The sequence below is a fragment of the Podarcis bocagei genome (genome assembly GCF_964188305.1).
Source record: "Podarcis bocagei genome assembly, chromosome: 13".
NCBI classification, from domain to species: domain Eukaryota; kingdom Metazoa; phylum Chordata; class Lepidosauria; order Squamata; family Lacertidae; genus Podarcis; species Podarcis bocagei.
Genome location: NC_138138.1, coordinates 49,476,302 through 49,495,203, shown reverse-complemented (window position 1 = coordinate 49,495,203; position 18,902 = coordinate 49,476,302). Strand labels below are relative to the sequence as shown.

Below are 18,902 nucleotides of genomic sequence, written 5' to 3'. Positions count from 1 at the left end.
ATTGGAGTGGATAAAGTGAATATTGCTTATTTATAGCAGACAGAGGAAGATCCAGAAGTCAGTTACATTCTGAATTTTATTTCTCTCTCTCATTTAACCTCTTTTCTATTTCTTTCTCTTTGTTTCTCTCTTTTTCTTTCTTTATCCCTTTTTTCCTCCCATATCTCTTTATGTTTTTATTGTATTCAGATCAAAGTCTTAGTTTGGACAAAAAAGAGAGGGAAAATATTTGATATTAAATTTTGTATTATTATCTATAAATCCTCATAAAGTTTATTTAAAACCCCCTCTCCAAAAAAATAAGATAATTTCCTGTTGATAGGTTGTGCCTATTTCTGTGTGCAATGACTACTGCCACCCTGGTAATCGGAAGAAAAGGAAGGAAGGGCAGAAATTTTGCTGCTACGATTGTGTTCCATGTCCAGAAGGGAAGATTTCAAACCAGAAGGGTAAATGACATTTTTCATCGTACAAGACTAGTAATGATTAATGAGTCATATTGACTTAAAAGAACTTAAATACTATGTTGTGCATGTAGCGAATATTCTCCTTAGAGTGGCATGAACATTTTTTCTGATGCCTTCCAGTAACTTATAAAAACTTTCAAAAATGAATATTAATTAAAATGTTTTTTTAAAAAATGCTACAATATGTTCAGCTCAAAAGGTAATTCAGATAATATTACATGACCACCAATTTCCTTAATTTCAGAAGATTGAGATAAACAGGTGCAGAGGCTGGACTAAAGGGAACAAGATTGAGGGAAATGGTGGAGGTTGCCCTCCCTTCTCCTGAAGCTTCCAGTGGAGAGGAAGGCAGTATAGTGGTACCTCAGGTTACAGACACTTCAGGTTACAGATGCTTCAGGTTACAGACTCCGCTAACCCAGAAATAGTACCTCGAGTTAAGAATTTTGCCTCAGGATGAAAACAGAAATCGTGCAGTGGCGGCGCAGCAGCAGCAGGAAGCCCCATTTGCTAAAGTTAAGAACAGTTTCAGGTTAAGAATGGACCTCCAGAACGAATTAAGTTCTTAACCCGAGGTACCACTGTATTGAATAACACTGGTTGGTTTAGGAAAGTCACAGACTGAGGCAGACTGATTCCTTTGTCTCATGCTGTGATGATTTAACAAACTCATTAATAAGAACTCTTTCTTGTTTTTCTCTGCTCCTTGCATCCACCGGAGCAGGTGGAGAATTACACGGATTCTGAAAAGAAGAATGATAACTTAGATGTAAGAGGCAAAGGACACTCATGAATTGCAATTGGAGTTTGGCCTTATGCTATTTTTTTTCAGATATGGATGACTGCTTCGGATGCCCAGAAGATCAGTATGCAAACAAGAACAAAAATGGATGCATTCCCAAGTCAATAACCTTTCTTTCCTATAAGGAACCTTTAGGGATTGGCTTAACATCAGTTGCTGTTCTTTGTTCCCTAATTACAATTCTGGTGCTTGGAACTTTTATTAAACACAAAGACACTCCCATTGTCAAAGCCAACAACAGGGATCTCACCTATGCTCTCCTCATTGCCCTCCTACTCTGCTTCCTCTCATCCTTTCTCTTCATTGGACACCCTGGCCAAATGACCTGCCTTCTTCGACAACCCACTTTTGGCATCATCTTCTCGGTGGCTGTTTCTTGTGTGTTGGCAAAAACCATCACCGTAGTTGCAGCTTTCATGGCCACCAAGCCTGGGTCCACTATGAGGAAGTGGGTGGGAAAAAGACTGAGCAACTCCATTGTCCTTTCCGGCTCACTCATTCAAGTGAGTATTTGTACTGGGTGGTTGATGACCTCTCCCCCATTCCCTGATCTAGACATGCGCTCAGTAACAAAGGAAACCATTGTGCAGTGCAATGAAGGCTCAGTGACCATGTTTTACTGTGTCCTGGGCTACATGGGCCTCCTGGCCATTGCCAGCTTCATTGTGGCATTTGCAGCTCGCAAATTACCAGACAGTTTCAATGAAGCCAAGTTCATTACCTTCAGCATGTTGCTCTTCTGCAGTGTTTGGCTTTCTTTTGTTCCAACCTATCTGAGCACCAAAGGAAAATACATGGTGGTGGTGGAGATCTTCTCCATCTTGTCCTCCAGCGCTGGATTATTTGGCTGCATCTTTGCCCCTAAATGCTACATCATTGTGCTGAAGCCTGAGCTGAACATCAGGGAGCAACTAATAAGGAGAAATATATAAAGTTTTCTCCTAAAGACTGCATCTTAGTTCTTTATTCTATTGTAATCTTATATATTATGTCAACCTAGCACAAGCGTAGGGGACCTCTGATTGGTGGGCCAAATTTCATCTAGGAGTGATTTCAATTGCCAGACCATTCCTTACAATCCACACTCATCTATATCATTGTCAGTAAGTGTATCACAGGTACCAATTATTTCAGAGGAACAATCCGGAGCGTAAATGCCGTGACTAGCAGCATCTGCTAGAAAGATGGATGCAAAGACTCAATTTTGCAGTGGAAGACAATATATGCTCCAAGAGGATACATCTGTGGAAATGTGCCTTCAAATAGACTCATTGCCTGGCATTGTGACACCAAGTGATTGAAAGGTGGAGCCCTCCAGATCCTGATAAACGACAACTCCTTTTATCTCAAGCAGGTCTGGCTAGTGGCTATAGATAAAGGGAGTTATAGGTCAGCAAAATTTGGAGGGCCAAATGTTCCCCACCACCTGCTTTATATAAAATTAAATGATATGTAGATGAGAACACCTGCATTTAGAATACTTATTTTAACATTATTGTTTAATTTATTGTTCAGTATTCTATGTCACACCCTCAAGTTTTTTGTTAATAAAGTTGAGACAGTTTATGTGTCATGAAGTTCATTTCCAGGTGTGCTGGCAATATGCTTACCTTTTTAAATATATATATATATATGTTATTGACAACATTGATAAATGTTATCCTATTTTCCTGTCAGCCACAATCTCAGTTTGCATTAAAGGAGCTTGTACTAAATGAATCTTGAGGTCTCTTCCAAATCTGGAATTCTATGATGCCCAAGAATGGAAGGCAGCTTCTCCATTTCCTGCTTTTAAAGGGATCCAAATCGAACAAATGGAGACCAGGTGTTTCCTCCTCAAAACATATTAAACATAGCAAGTCATATTGGTTTGTCGGTTGACCAGCAAAGTGGTCAAACTTGTGGTTTCCTCTATAGGTCCCCTCCGGCCACCTTCCCACAGCTGAACTGCCAAACACATTTTAATTACCACTGTGGGGAATTAGGTAGGATATACATTTTAAATGATGGATGCAGATTTAGTTTCCAGATTAAAGAGATTTACTATTCATTCATCTATATTTATACCCCACTCTCCCTCCCAGAGCAGCAAATAAGCCAGAACAACATCTTGAAAACATTTCTGGGCAATTGTAAACTGATTCTTAATTTATAGATGCCGTACATAGAGAAACCGCTTTGTGGCATCTTGAGGGTTTCAACTGAGGATCAAACTGCTCCTTACACATCAATACAAAATCCTTGAAACCTTTTTTATTGTTATAAATAGCTCTGTGAGAGATGGGTGGACGTTTGGATTGGGAACACGCTGCACAGAAAGGTAGTAAACTCTCTTGTCAGCCCATGATTATGATGCTGATATCATTCTATTGGGAGTTTCCCATTCAGATATATGGTGAATTTAGCCACTTTGTCATTGTTTGCAAGTGGCTTCCACAACACTTATTATTTATTTATATCATCCACCCTTTGAAATGCCTTCTGGCTAAATATTAGACAGGTACCACCTCTGTTGTACCTTTGTTGGCATCAATTTGTCTTGAGAAACAATGGAGAGGTGCATCCTTGCGGCTACAGTTGAAGTGTAAACGGTCTCGGTCCTGTATACCTGAAGGAGCGTCTCCACCCCCATTGTTCAGCCCGGACACTGAGATCCAGCGCCGAGGGCCTTCTGGTGGTTCCCTCATTGCGAGAAGTGAGGCTACAGGGAACCAGACAGAGGGCCTTCTCGGTAGTGGCGCCCGCCCTGTGGAACGCCCTCCCATCAGATGTCAAAGAGATAAATAATTACCTGACATTCAGAAGACATCTTACGGCAGCCCTGTTCAGGGAAGTTTTTAATATGTAACGCTGTACTGTTTTTAACACTGATTGGGAGCCGCCCAGAGTGGCTGGGGAAACTCAGCCAGATGGGCAGGGTATAAATAATAAATTATTATTATTATTATTATTATTATTATTATTATTATTATTATTATTATTATTATTATTATTATTATTATGAGTGCTAGAAGTTTACAGCACTTGCTGTGGCCGTAGAGACCAATACAGGAGAGACAAGTTCTGTTGCAGCTGGGGTAAATGAAGGCAACCAATTGCACTGCTGCAGATGTACTATGGCACATCTTCTCTCTGTGTTCCTCCTAGTGGCCATTCCTCCCCTGGTCACTGCTATAGATGCATGTCCTGACCGTTTGTCTCCAGGCACTGTGGTCATCTGCAAGGGATTCCCACGTGGTGGGCTTGATGTTGCCAATCTTCATGTCAGAATAGACCTGGTACCTGAAGCTAGCTCCCCATGGAACACAGCCTTGGGGATCCTTCCATCTTCTATTATGTGGACATGACCAAGCCAGAGTAGACATCACGGAGACAGGAGTGTGGACATGCTGGCAATGTTTACTTGGGAAAGCACATGTTTGTTTGAGACTATCTGGCCATACGACACCTTTTCAGTAGCTAGTGACGATCTGACTCTTTCAACAAGCCTTTTAAGTAGAGATCTTTCCAGTATGCCTCTGTCCAGGAATTGGTTTTTAGATGTTTTTGATGATTTACCTGCTAGAACATTTATGTTTAGCCACCCTGGGCTCTTGGGGTATAATATAAATTTAATAATAAGTATTACAAAAAGAATATGACACCCTAGAATAGTTTTTTATTTCAATATGTAATAATAATAATAATAATAATAATAATAATAATAATAATAATAATAATAATAGTTATTCCATTTGAAACACGACTGTTGACATTCCTTAAGATTAAAATTTACTATTGGCCCTCATTTTCTCTCTCTCTCTCTGAGATTTATTTCTTAGAGGAGAGATAAGGAAACATTGCCCCGCACCCTATCAGCCACTGCCAACATGGTCCGTGGTGGGAAATGAGGGAACCTGTATTCCAGCAGCACCTGGAACCCCACAGGCTCCGCATTATTGGCAAAAAGAAATTGTAGCTTCACATTTCTTTGATAAAACTGCAGCTGACCGGCCATCTTTCATCAAAGCTAAAAGTTTCAGTCTTACTTTTCTTTTGGTGTTTGCTCACCATGGAAAATTGTATTTGTCACTTTTTCTGTCCCTAATGAGCAGATGATGGAAAGTGGGGGCAGCTCAGCATGTTTGTTAGCAAAACTGTTACTTACAGCCAAAGCAATGAAAAAGTAACCATCTCACCCAGCAATTATCCAAATCACTATACTTTGTTCTCTTCTCTGAACCTTCCCAGGCTTCCTAGAACTCAAGAAATCAGTCAATAAGCAAACCTCAATGTGGTTATAAAGAAACCCCGTGCTATTGGGAGCAGGACACAGGGATAATGCTCATGTGTCACACACATACACACACACACATATAAAATATTGATCAGATTTAGGAACACAGAGTTGGCAATCCTGGCTAATAAGGTATACAGCTGTAACCCTTTGATTCTCAAATGCTGGTTGTAAAACATTCTTCTAAAGCTGTATTGACAGAGCTAGGAATTACCCAATGTCGCCTGTTCAAGTCATGCAGCTGCTCTGAATGGAAACAGGAGGTTTGTGTTTAGAGAAAAGTCTGACCACGAGGATGCTGTGGCTATTGATGTTATCTCTTCTCCCTCCTGCTGTGTGCAAAGTAGATACTCTTAGGTGTCCCATGAATTATCCATTCCCTGCTCCACATCAGTGGTACCAACCAGGTGGCTTCATCATTGGTGGGATTGCTTCTCAGGTCTATTATGTCTTCAATGAAGTTTCCTTCAAGGAGCACCCTTCACAGAATATGTTTGATGTTCCATTGTAAGAGCCTTTCCCCTCTTTGCATCATTCCAAATCTCCTTTGCTTTTGTGTCATGTGTTTTAGATTGCAAATCTGAAGACAGATATTGTCTTAGTTATTTTTTTCAGGTGCTGTGGTAATCTGGGGAAAAAATTCAAATGATAAGACTAGAGCCATGTCTAAAGTTGTCTTTCAATTTCTCAGAAGTTTTCTTCCCACATTAAACAATCCTAGGTTTTTCTGCATTTGCAGGGAACTTTAGTAATTTTTCAAGGTATGAGGTTAAGCTTATCTCATTGTTGTGCAGTAGACAATATGTGTGTATATATTTTCTTTACAAATCTATTTTAAATATATATTTATATATAATTAATTTATAAAAAAATCAAAGTAGCTTACATCAGAAATACATAAAACCAAGCAGTAAGCAAAGTTAAAAGCCATATTAAAAAGCTAAATGTGTGCATGTTTTTCTTTCTAGTAAACATTTATACAATGCTTTCAAATTGCCTCCTCTGTGGAAGGAGATGACTCATGTTGTATTTCCCTGAGTTTTAAAATAATGTTGAGAGATGGTGAGTCTGGCTGGTGAGCCCCTGGGATTAGTGGTCTTGCTGATTTTTTTTATTTTTATAAAGGAATATCTTTCATTTTGCCTAAATAAACAATTTCCCCCCTTTAGATAAATAAATAAAAGTACTTTATAATATGTAGCTATCGACAACTTTCAGGAGTATAGTAGACTGTATCCCAAGATTCCCACTGGGGAACCAAGAGAACTGAGAAGGTCAAGAAAGAAATTGATAGCATGTGTTTCAAAGTGTTAGGCATGCTCTGGGAGAGCATAATCTTTATATGAACTGCACTGAGTTTAATAGCTTAGAAACATCAATGACATTTAAAGTAATTTCAGGTCAATCTTAATCAGTTTGTGCTAAAAATGGCATTGTGGCAAATTGATCTCATATTCCAAAATTGTACATTAATTATCTTTGTTTACAGTGTAGTAACAAAATTCTACCAGCACATTCTTGCCTTGGCATTTGCCGTGAAAGAGATAAACGAGAACCCCAAGTTTTGTCCTAATATCACTCTCGGCTTCCACATCTATGATAGCTACTATGATGCCAGAATGACCTATCGTACCACTCTTGACGTGCTCTTCAAATCACATAGATTTGTTCCCAACTACAAATGTGACACCCAGAAAAATCTCATAGCCATCATTGGGGGACTTAGCGCTGACACCTCCTTCCATATGGCTGACACAATTGGCCTCTACAAGATTCCACAGGTAGGATATGAAAAGGTATATAAAAATACACACATGCCTTACCATTCTGGGAGTCGTTTTGAACTTTAGAAAAAGGAAGGGTTTTTGACTGACATTTAAATCTGATTTTTTTTAATTGACGCTTCGGTTATTATTATTATTATTATTATTATTATTATTATTATTATTATTATTATTATTATTTCAGATTGCAGAGCTTTAAGTTGACCTGAGCTTTCTGCAACTCCACCCCATCTGGTTTAAAGTGGGTCTAGTACATCTCTGTGCATCCCCCTACAAGCACCATTTTCCCCATTTCTAGCCAATCCATTCCCATCTCCATGTCAGCCATAAGGAGGACACATGCTTGCTCCATGAACAAATCTGGGGCTGGAAATTACAGCTCCCAACCTCACTCCCTGCCACACTCACTGAAACAAAAGGGAATTCATTGCCTTCTAACATCCTTCTGTCACATGCACTTACTACCTCAATTCTTTCAAAGTCGTTGCTTCTTCTTCAACTTCATCCCAAGCTTCCTGGCCCTTTTTTCCTTCCTGGCCCTTTGTCCCTTCCTTGTCTGTTCTAGTTATCTGTTTTCCTCCATTCATTTACTTTTTCAATTTCCCCCTTTCCTTTCAGTTATAAAAACCTTTTGGGAGTGAGTAGGGGCCATTGTTTTGTTTTGTTCTTGTTTATATGTGCTATTTTGTGTTTTTATTTCACATTTTTATGCTGAAAACACCCTGAGATCTTCAGATGAAGGGCAATACACTAACTAACTAACTACCTTCCTAACTTCCTAACTACCTAACTACATAGCTACCTAACTAAGTAACTTCTTGGATTTAACCCACAAATTCCTTAAAATGTATTTTTTTTAAATAAACAGTCATCTGCTGCTAACCAAACTCTTTAACGTACTTACATTTTCTTTTAGCTCACATATGGATCATTTCCTCCAGATAAAAATTATGGAAGCCAAGTACCTTCATTTTACCGCCTGGTGCCCAATGAAGCCCATCAGAATATGGGGATTATCAGTTTGCTTAAGCATTTCAGATGGACGTGGGTCGGGCTCTTCACTGTCAATGATAATAGTGGAGAAGATTTCTTGAAGACCCTGGAGCCATTACTTTCCCATAATGGAATCTGTTTAGCCTTCACACAAAGAATCCCACAAATACCCCGTTTTGATGACTTGGATGAAGTTCGTGATATAGTTTTAAATATTTATGTTCATTTAACAGATGACAAAGCCAATGTATTTATGATGTATGGAGAATCTCTGACAATTATATGGCTCAGAACTATTCTATTTCTAAGCGATACTGAAAATAAGGAAATATCATCATTTAAAAAGGTGTGGATTATAACAACTCAGATTGATTTCATATTAACAGTATTTCAAAGGAGTTGGGGTCTTCAGATCTTCCAAGGTGCTATTTCCTTCACAATTCATTCACAAAATCTCCTGCAGTTCCAAGAATTTCTTCAGGGAATAAGACTTTACTGGCCACAGGGAGATGGGTTTTTCAAGGACTTCTGGGAGCAAGCATTTGATTGTACATTTCCAAATCCCAGTGTGCCAATAGAGGTCAATGACATGTGTACTGGGGAGGAAAGGTTGCAGAGTCTTCCAGGATCTGTATTTGAAATGAGCATGACTGGCCACAGCTACAGTATCTACCAGGCTGTTTACGTTGTGGCTCATGTTTTGCAAGGCATATACTTGACTAGCTTAAAGAAAAGGGCAACAGGAATCAGTGGAATATTAAAAATTCAAGATCTGCAGCCTTGGCAGGTAATGTATTTGAATTGAAGAGTAGCAAAATATCGGACAGATTTGTTGTTGTTGTTTAGTCATTTAGTCGTGTCTGTCTCTTCGTGACCCCATGGACCAGAGTACGCCAGCCACTCCTGTCTTCCACTGTCTCCTGCAGTTTCGTCAGACTCATGTTTGTAGCTTCGAGAACACTGTCCAACCATCTCGTCCTCTGTTGTTCCCTTGTGCCCTCCATCTTTCCCAACATCAGGGTCTTTTCCAGGAAGTCTTCTCTTCTCATGGGGTGGCCAAAATATTGGAGCCTCGGCTTCACAATCTGTAATTCCAATGAGCACTCAGGGCTGATTTCCTTAAGAACGGAATGTTTGATCTTCTTGCAGTCCATGGTACTCTCCTCCATGAGTCTCCTCCAGCACCATAATTCAAAAGAATCAATCCTTTGGCGATCAGCCTTCTTTATGATCCAGCTCTCACTTCCATACATCACCACTGGGAAAACCATGGCTTTAACTATGCGAACCTTTGTTGGCAAGGTGATGTCTCTGCTTTTTAAGATGCTGTCTAGGTTTGTCATTGCCTTTCTCCCAAGGAGCAGGGGTCTTTTAATTTCGTGACTGCTGTCACCATCTGCAGTGATCATGGAGCCCAAGAAAGTAAAATCTCTCACTGCCTCCATTTATTCCCCTTCTCTTTGGCAGGAGGTGATGGGCCCAGGGGCCATGTTCTTCATTTTTTTGATGTTGAGCTTCAGACCATATTTTGCGCTCTCCTCTTTCACCCTCATTAAAAGGTTCTTTCATTCCTCCTCACTTTCTGCTATCAAGGTTGTGTCATCTGCATATCTGAGGTTGTTGATATTTCTTCTGGCGATCTTAATTCCAGCTTGGGATTCATCCAGCCCAGCCTTTCGCATGATGAATTCTGCATATAAATTAAATAAGCCGGGAGACAATATATAGCCTTGCCGTACTCCTTTCCCAAATTTTGTTTTTTTTAATAAAATACTTATTAAAAGTTTAAACAATAAAACAGACTTCACATTCACAACCCAAAAAAGAAAAACACCATCACAATCAATCAAAAAAGCCAAAAAAACCAACAAAAACATACAAAAAGGACAAAAGACAAAAAATCATTAAAAAGACATAAAATAATAATAATTCAGTTTTAAAAAATATTTCCATAACTCTCTTTCCTGACTCCCTCACATCTCCCTTTTCTGTGTTCCCATTTACAAAATCCCATTTCAGCAATACTTCACCTTCTTTCAAATCTTATCTTGTATTATACATTTCAACTATTAGGTCTCCAGTTTTTCCCTTTGTTATCAATTATTTAAACTTGACATAATATTGTTCAGGTTTCGGCTTTGTTCTTATAAATTGATTTTTATATCCTATCAACTATGTCACTAGTGCCATATTATCTTTGTATCCTGCATCATTCTAACATTCATACAATTTACAATACTTTTGCAAATAATCTTTAAATTTCTTCCAGTCCTCTTCCACTATCTCTTCTCCCAGGTCTCGGATTCTGCCAGTCATTTCTGCCAATTCCATGTAGTCTATCAGTTGCATCTGCCATTCTTCCAAGGTGGGCAAATCTTGTGTCTTCCAATATTTTGAGATGAGTATTCTTGCTGCTGTTACTGCGTACATAAAGAAAATTCTATCCTTCTTTAACACCATTTTGCCAACAATGCCCAAAAGAAAGGCCTCTGGTTTCTTAGGGAAGGTATATTTAAATACCTTTTTCAGTTCATTATAGATCATTTCCCAGAAAGCCTTAACCTTTGGGCACGTCCACCAAAGGTGAAAGAACGTTCCCTCAGTTTCTTTACATTTCCAACACTTATTGTCTGGCAAATGGTATATTTTTGCAAGCTTGACTGGAGTCATGTACCACCTGTATATCATTTTCATAATATTTTCTTTCAGGGCATTACATGCCGTAAATTTCACACCGGTGGTCCATAACTGTTCCCAGTCAGCAAACATAATATTGTAGCCAATGTCTTGCGCCCATTTTATCATAGCTGATTTAACCGTTTCATCCTGAGTATTCCATTTTAACAGCAAGTTATACTTTCTTGAAAGTACCTTAATTTTTGGTTCTAACAGTTCTGTTTCTAGTTTCAATTTTTCCACCTGGAAGACTATTTTTTTATCCATCTTAAAAACCTCCCTAATCCAACCATAATGTAACCACTCCTTTCCCAAATTTTGAACCAATCAGTTGTTCCATATGCAGTTCGAACTGTAGCTTCTTGTCCCACGTAGAGATTTCTCAGGAGACAGATGAGGTGGTGAACAGATTGGTAAAAAGTAAAAGGTTGATCACAATTGCCAAAAACAAGTAGCTGCTGAAATGTTATTGCGTATCTCATTCACTGAAAAATATTTACTATCAAACAACTGATTCATGCTTGGTCTTTGTTAGAAGATGCTACATAAGTATAGGTAAATAATATTCCTAAAGAATGGTGGCAGATAATATGGCATTTTATCAAAAACTCTATATTGTTATTTTCCTTTCATGTATTTTGTCTCTTAGCTGCACCATTTTTTCCATGACATTTCATTTAACAACTCAGCTGGAGAAAGAGTATCATTTACTGATAAGAGAGAAATGCGAGGTGGATTTGACATTATGAACATGGTCACATTCCCAAATAAGTCTTTCATTCAATTGAAAATAGGATCGGTGAATCCCTATGCTCTTGATGGAAGAGAATTCATCATTCATGAGGACAAGATTATGTGGCACAAAGGTTTTAAACAGGTCTGGCATCTGGGGTCATTCAGATGTCTTCAGATGGGTCATTCAGGGGTCTCAACATAACCACTGATTTCTTTCATAAACTCAAGAAAATAATTTTGGTACGAGCTGGATGTAATTATAACCTTCCAAAACAAAACTAATCTTTTGTTTTAATAATGTTTACTATGCCACATTTATACACGGCAGTGCTTACATTAGATAGATAAAAAAAATGAGGCGAAAATAGTTGATATCCCTTTTAAATGGTAAGTGGGCATAGAACTTTGGAAGGGCACATAGATAGGTAGTGCTGTAACTTTCCATTGGTTTGACTTCACCCCGAAGGTCCACTCTTCCATTGTCTCCTGACACAGATCATTGTTAACCAAACCCTAACCATTTCTGTATTCGTAAAGTGTTATTACCGCTCACACAGTCTGGCTTAGAAAAGTGACTTGGGCTATGTTTTCGATGTGTATCAGCATTAGAGATGCACTGCCATATAATGTAGATTGTCTATCATTTGCCGGCGCCCCCCCCCCCATCCTTCTTCTTCACCATATGCAATTTTAGGTAAAGTGATCACCATTGATGAGGCCAAGTAGGTTTTTTCTCGCCTATGATTATCTTGATGGTTTGGGTGGGGGAGGGATTTTCCAACTTCATTGGAAACCTTACAAGCAATACTGGGTGGGTACAGTTAGTGGAGGCAGTCTGGTAAGTGTATCTCAGATGAATTCTGGTTCCAGAGACTTTTCCAAAGGCTCTGTTACCTGTGTGGATGACTTTTACATTAACTCGTGTCTTTAGCTTGCTAGTGTTGGCCTCAAAGTGTCTGTGAATCATGAATTCTTCACTCTATCTAGGCTTAGGAGCTTGAGGAAAATTTTAAATATTTCCCACACATGGTCTTTTCTCTATGCAATTTTCTCTGTGCCAAAACTCTTCCTGGGTCTTATGGATATACAGTTAGAAAATGACCATGGAACTTTGCTACAATATAGGATTATGGCTGCAAGACTTTTATATGGACAAAGATGGAAGGATCCATTATCGTAACAATGGAATAGCTGTTAAAACTAATTATAACATTTTGATTTGAGGATAGAAGGTAATGTTTCTGTACAGAAAGTGGCTTTCTAGGAGTTTTATTGGAGTGGGTAAAGTGAATATTCAGAGAAAAGTCATTCTTAACCTTTGTTAAAGACTGGAAACCTCTCTTGGACATTTTGCGTGAAAAATAATTACACTTTGATTTGAGGACTGAAGATAATGTTTGTATATAGAAAGTGGCTTTCGGGGTGTTATATTGGAGTGGATAAAGTGAATATTGCTTATTTATAGCAGACAGAGGAAGAACCAGAAGTCAGATACATTCTGAATTTTATTTCTCTCTCTCTTTTAACCTCCTTTCTTTTTCTTTGTTTCTCTCTTTCTCTTTTTTTCTCCCTTTCTTCCTCCCAAATCTCTTTATGTTTTTATTGTATTCAGATCAAAGTCTTAGTTTGGACCAAAAAAAAGAGGGAAAATATTTGATATTAAGTTTTATATTTTTATCTATAAACCCTCATAAAGTTTATTTAAAAACCCCTCTCCAAAAAAATAAGACAATTTCCTGTTGACAGGCGGTGCCTATTTCTGTGTGCAATGACTACTGTCACCCCGGTAATCGGAAGAAAAGGAAGGAAGGGCAGAAATTTTGCTGCTACGATTGTGTTCCATGTCCAGATGGGAAGATTTCAAACCAGAATGGTAAATGGGTTACAGATGCTTCAGGTTACAGACTCTGCTAACCCAGAAATAGTACCTCAGGTTAAAAACTTTGCTTCAGGATGAGAACAGAAATTGCACAGCGGCCATGCAGCGGCATAAGGAGGCCCCATTAGCTAAAGTGGTATCTCAGGTTAAGAACAGTTTCAGGTTAAGAATGGACCTCGAGAACGAATTATATTCTTAACCCGAGGTACCACTGTAATGAATAACACTGGTTGGTTTAGGAAAGTCACAGCTCAGAGAGAGATGAACAGAAGACTTGGGAGCTGTTGGGAGAAGAGCCAGGTGAGACAGAGCAGCCAGCTGACACGACATCACTGGAGAGCATTTTTGACCCTCTTCTCCAAGAACTCAGCGTTCATTGAGGGTTCATTGAGCAAAGACTCAGAGACAGCTCCTGGCAGCCACCATCAGGGGAAGTGCTGTTGTTGGAAGGGAGGCAGGAGGAGCTCATTTGGAGAAAAACCATTAATCGGGAGGCAGACTGATTCCTTTGTCTCACGCTGTGATGATTTAACAAACTCATTAGTAAGAACTCTATCTTGTTTTTCTCTGCTCCTTGCGTCCTCCGGAGGAGGGAGAGAATGACCTGGATTCTGACAAGAGGAATGATAACTTAGATTTAAGAGGCAAAGAACACTCATGAATTGCAATTGGAGTTTGGCCTTATGCTATTTTTTCAGATTTGGACGACTGCTTCAGATGCCCAGAAGATCAGTATGCAAACAAGAACAAAAATGCATGCATTCCCAAGTTAATAACCTTTCTTTCTTATAAGGAACCTTTAGGGATTGGCTTAACATCAGTTGCTGTTCTTTGTTCCCTAATTACAATTTTGGTGCTGGGAACTTTTATTAAACACAAAGACACTCCCATTGTCAAAGCCAACAACAGGGATCTCACCTATGCTCTTCTCATTGCCCTCCTACTCTGCTTCCTCTCATCCTTTCTATTCATTGGACACCCTGGCAAAATGACCTGCCTTCTTCGACAACCCACTTTTGGCATCATCTTCTCCGTGGCTGTTTCTTGTGTGTTGGCCAAAACCATCACTGTAGTTGCAGCTTTCATGGCCACCAAGCCTGGGTCCACTATGAGGAAGTGGGTGGGGAAAAGACTGAGCAACTCCATTGTCCTTTCTGGCTCACTCATTCAAGTGAGTATTTGTACTGGGTGGTTGATGACCTCTCCCCCATTCCCTGATCTAGACATGAATTCAGTAACAGAGGAAACCATTGTGCAATGTAATGAAGGCTCAGTAACCATGTTTTATTGTGTCCTGGGCTACATGGGCCTCCTGGCCATTGCCAGCTTCATTGTGGCATTTGCAGCTCGCAAACTACCAGACAGTTTCAATGAAGCCAAATTCATTACCTTCAGCATGTTGCTGTTCTGCAGTGTTTGGCTTTCTTTTGTTCCAACCTATCTGGGCACCAAAGGAAAATCCATGGTGGTGGTGGAGATCTTCTCCATCTTGTCCTCCAGTGCTGGATTATTTGGCTGCATCTTTGCCCCCAAATGCTACGTCATTGTGCTGAAGCCTGAGCTGAACAGCAGGGAGCAACTAATAAGGAGAAAGATGTAAAGTTTTCTCTTAAAAATTGCATCTTAGTTCTTTGTTCTATTGTACTCTTATATATTAAGGGGTTTAGTTGAAAGTTGTTACTATAAGTACCTCTGGTCTCTAACTCTTTTGTGGGAGAAGTACAAGCATGTACTAAAAAAATTAAATTTGTGAAATTAAAGTGGATTAAATGTTATGTCAACCTAGCACATTGGTAGGGGACCTCTGGCTGGTCGGCCAACTTTCATCTAGGAATGATTCCAATTGCCAGACCATTCCTGACAATCCACACTCATCTAACCCTCATCTGACTATACAATTGACAGTAAGTGTGGCAAAGGTACCAATTATTTCAGAGGAACAATCCAGAGCTTAAAGTGAGTTCCTGATTGTCCATTTGCCATAAGAAGCAGCAACTGCTAGAAAGATGGATGCAAAGGCTCAATTGTGCAGTGGAAGACACTATCTGCTCCAAGAGGATGCATCTGTGGAAATGTGCCTTGAAATAGACTCATCGACACCAAGTGATTGAAAGTTGAAGCCCTCCAGATGCTGATAAACCACAACTCCTTTTATCTCAAGCAGGTCTGGCTAGTGGCTAGGGGTGATTGGAGTTATAGGTCAGCAAAATTTGGAGGACCAAATGTTTCCCACCACCTGCTTTATATAACACATAAATGATATTTAGATTAAAACACCTGCATTTAGAATATTTATTTTAACATTATTGTTTAATTTATTGTTCAGTGTTCTATGTCACACCCTCAAGTTTATTGTTAATAAAGTGACAGTTTATGTCTCATGAAATTCATTTCCAGGTGTGCTGGCAATATGCGTAACTTTTTTTAAAAAAATGTTATTGATAACATTGATAAAGGTTATCCTATTTTCCTGTCAGCCACAATCTCAGTTTGCATTAAAGGAGCTTGTACGAAATGATTCTTGAGGTCTCACCCAACTCTAGAATTCTGTGATGCCCAAGAATGGAAGGCAGCTTCTCCATTTCCTGCTTTTAAAAGGGTCCAAATCAAACCAATGGAGACCAGGTGTTTCCGCCTCAAAACATATTCTCCATAGCAGGTCATATTGGTTTGTCGGTTGACAGGCAAAGTGGTCAAACTTGTGGTTTCCTCTATTGGTTTTCTTCCACACTGAGTTCCCTCCGGCCACCTTCCCACAGCTGAACTGCCAAACACATTTTAATTACCACTGTGGGGAATTAGGTAGGATATACATTTTAAATGATGGATGCAGATTTAGTTTACAGATTAAGGAGATTTACTATTCATTCATCTATATTTATACCCCAGTCTTCCTCCCAAATCAGCAAATAAGCAAGAACAACATCTTGAAAACACTTCTGGGCAATTGCAAAGTGATTCTATTAATTTAGAAATGCCATACATAGAGAAACCGCTTTGTGGCATCTTGAGGGTTTCAAGTGAGGAACAAACTGCACATTACACATCAATACAAAATCCTTGAAACCTTTTCTTATTGTTATAAATAGCTCTGTGAGAGATGGGTGGACATTTGGATTGGGAACACTCTGCACAGAAAGGGAGTAAACTCTTTTGTCAGCCCATGATGATGATGCCAGTATATTGGGACAATTTCCCATTCAGATATTATTATTATTATTATTATTATTATTATTATTATTATTATTATTATTATTATTATTATTATTTTATTTCTATACCACCCTATACCCGAAGGTCTCAGGGCAGTTCACATTAAAAATCACTCCGGGCCATTGAGGCCACCTGGGCCTCAAGTGACATCAAGGGATCCAGGAATACCCCAAAGCTACGAATGTGCTCCTTCAGAAGAAGTGCATCCTCATGAAGAGCAGGCAATCTCCCACCCATCTGGTCTGAGTAATAACACCTTTGGAACCAGCCCCTGCCTACATGGTCAGTCGTTGGAAATGATGGAAGCTGTATTCCAGCAGCACCTAGAACCCCACAGGCTCTCCATTCTTGGCAAAAAGAAATTGTAGCTTTATATTTGTTTAATAAAACTGCAGTTGACCAGCCTCCTTTCAATTCAGGATCATCTACTACTTCTCGTAGTCATCAAAGCCGAAAGTTTCAGTCTTGCTTTTCTTTTGGTGTTTGCTCACAATGGAAAATTTTATCTGTCACTTTTTCTGCCCCTATGGAGCAGATGATGGAAAGTGGGGGCAGTTCAGCATGTTTGTTAGCAAAAGTACTACTTACAGCCTAAGCAATGAAAAAGTAACTACCTCACCCAACAATTATCCAAATCACTATAATTTGTTAACTTCTCCGAACCTTTCGAGGCTTCCTAGAACTCAAGAAATCAGTCAATAAGCAAACCTCAAAGTGGTTATAAAGAAACCCCGTGCTAATGGGAGCAGGAAACAGGAATAATGCTCATGTGTGTCACACACACACACACACACACACACACACACACACACACACAAACTATTGATCAGATTTAGCATCACAGTGTTGGCAATCTTGGCTAATAAGGTATACAGCTGTAACCCTTTGATTCTCAAATACTGGTTGTAAACCATTCTTCTAAAGCTGTATCGACAGTGATAGGAATTAACCAATGTAGCCTGTTCAAGTCATGCAGCTGCTCTGAATGGAAACAGGAGGTGTGTTTTTAGAGAAAAGTCAGACCACGAGGATGCTGTGGCTGTTGATGTTGTCTCTTTTCCCTCTTGCTGTGTGCAAAGTAGATACTCTTAGGTGTCCCATGAAGTATCCATTCTCTGCTCCACATCAGTGGTACCAACCAGGTGACCTCATCATTGGTGGCATTGCTTCTCAGGTCTATTATGTCTTCTATGAAGTTTCCTTCAAGGAGACCCTTCACAGAATATGTTTGATGTTCCATAGTAAGAGCCTTCCACTTCTTTGCGTCATTCCAAATCTCATTTGCTTTTGTGTCATGTGTTTTTGATTGCAAATCTGAAGATAGAGATTGTCTTAGTTATTTTTTCAGGTGCTGTGGGAGACTTGTACCTGAGGAGAGGCACTAAAAAATGCTTGAATCAATACATCTACCACTCCTCAAGGAGGCATTTATAATTATTGACAGAAAATCTTTTGAACAAGCCCCTGGGATTGGTGATCCTGATTTCTTTATAAAGGAATGTCCTTCATTTTGTCTAAATAAAAAATTCCTCCCCTTTAGTGAAATAAATAAAAAGACTTTTAAATATATAACAGTCAACAGCTTTCAGGAGTGTAGTAGATTGTATCCCAAGATTCCCACTGGGGAACCAAGAGAACTGAGAAGGTCAAGAAAGAGATTAATAACGTGTTTCAAAGTTTTAGGCATCCCCTGAGAGAGCATAATTTTTATATGAAGTGTACTGAGTTTATTAGCTTAGAAACATCAATGAAAATTAAAATAATTTCATGTCACTCTAAATCAATTTGAGCTAAAAATTGCATTGTGGCATGTTGATTTCATATTCCAAAGTTGTACATTAATTAATTTTGCTTGCAGTGTGTTAACAAAATTCTACCAGCACATTCTTGCCTTGGCATTTGCCGTGAAAGAGATAAACAAGAACCCCAAATCTTGTCCTAATATCACTCTCGGCTTCCACATCTATGATAGCTACTATGATGCCAGAATGACCTATCGTACCACTCTTGACCTGCTCTTCAAATCACATAGATTTGTTCCCAACTACAAATGTGACACCCAGAAAAATCTCATAGC

General features: G+C 39.1%; 1 long non-coding RNA gene across 4 annotated transcripts in view; it reads left to right on the top strand.

Annotated features, from left to right (window-relative positions):
- The window catches only part of LOC308572319, a 67,821-nt gene that overhangs the window by 14,065 nt on the left and 34,854 nt on the right, over positions 1-18,902 (top strand). For 2 of the 4 annotated variants that reach the window (XR_014001712.1, XR_014001713.1), the window contains one exon: positions 323-458. The exons of 1 other annotated variant lie outside the window; for it this stretch is intronic. This is a non-coding gene — a long non-coding RNA (uncharacterized lncRNA). Of the gene's footprint in view, positions 1-322; positions 459-13,479; positions 13,605-18,902 lie in introns of those variants that run through there. One more of the 4 variants, XR_014001711.1, reaches the window with a different exon arrangement.